The sequence below is a fragment of the Brassica oleracea genome, chromosome C8 (assembly GCF_000695525.1).
Source record: "Brassica oleracea var. oleracea cultivar TO1000 chromosome C8, BOL, whole genome shotgun sequence".
NCBI classification, from domain to species: Eukaryota; Viridiplantae; Streptophyta; class Magnoliopsida; order Brassicales; family Brassicaceae; genus Brassica; species Brassica oleracea.
Window position 1 is genome coordinate 18,279,464 of NC_027755.1, and position 876 is coordinate 18,280,339.

The 876-nt window shown below is 43.9% G+C and overlaps 1 protein-coding gene across 1 annotated transcript in view; it reads right to left on the bottom strand.

Moving 5' to 3' along the window:
* The window catches only part of LOC106308829 (auxin-responsive protein IAA16-like), an 8,025-nt gene that overhangs the window by 6,122 nt on the left and 1,027 nt on the right, over positions 1 to 876 (bottom strand). The gene's annotated exons all lie outside the window — the stretch shown is intronic.

The window sequence follows — 876 nt, forward strand, 5'->3', positions numbered from 1 at the left end:
TGTTTAACCTCTTTGACCTTGAAAGGGCCGGACCACCTTGACTTAAGCTTTTCTGGAAACAACTTCAGTCTTGAGTTGTAGAGAAGAACTTGATCTCCTTCTTTAAACTCTCTCTTCAGGATATTCTTGTCATGGAAAGCCTTAGTCTTCTCCTTGTAGATTCTTGAGTTCTCAAAAGCATCCATTCTTATCTCATCAAGCTCGTGTAGCTGAAAGAGCCTTTTCTCCTTGGCACTCTTGATGTCAAAGTTCAGCAACTTTATTGCCCATAGTGCCTTGTACTCAAGCTCCACTGGCAGATGGCAAGCTTTCCCATACACTCCCCCAGAGGTGTCTTGTAAGCTGTTCTGTAAGCCCAAAGCGCATCATCAAGCTTAACTGACCAATCCTTCCTTGTAATCCCCACAATCTTCTCCAGAATGGACGTGATCTCTCTGTTAGAGATCTCAACTTGACCACTTGTTTGAGGATGGTAAGGAGTTGCAACCTTGTGCTTAACACCGTTCTTCCTGAGAAGTCCCTCAAGCAGTTTGTTGATGAAATGAGACCCTCCATCACTGATTACAACTCTTGGAACTCCGAACCTTGGAAAGATGGTGCTCTTGAACATCTTGATTACCACTCTTGCATCATTGGTGGGACTTGCAATAGCTTCCACCCATTTTGAGACATAATCAACAACTACCAGGATATACTTGTTGCCATGTGATGATGGAAATGACCCCATGAAGTCAATACCCCACACATCAAACACTTCAACTTCAAGGATTGGATTCTGAGGCATCTCATTCCTCTTGGTGATGTTTCCCCTCCTTTGGCATGAATCGCACCTTGAAACAAAGTCTTGTGTGTCCTTGAACATGTGTGGCCACCAGA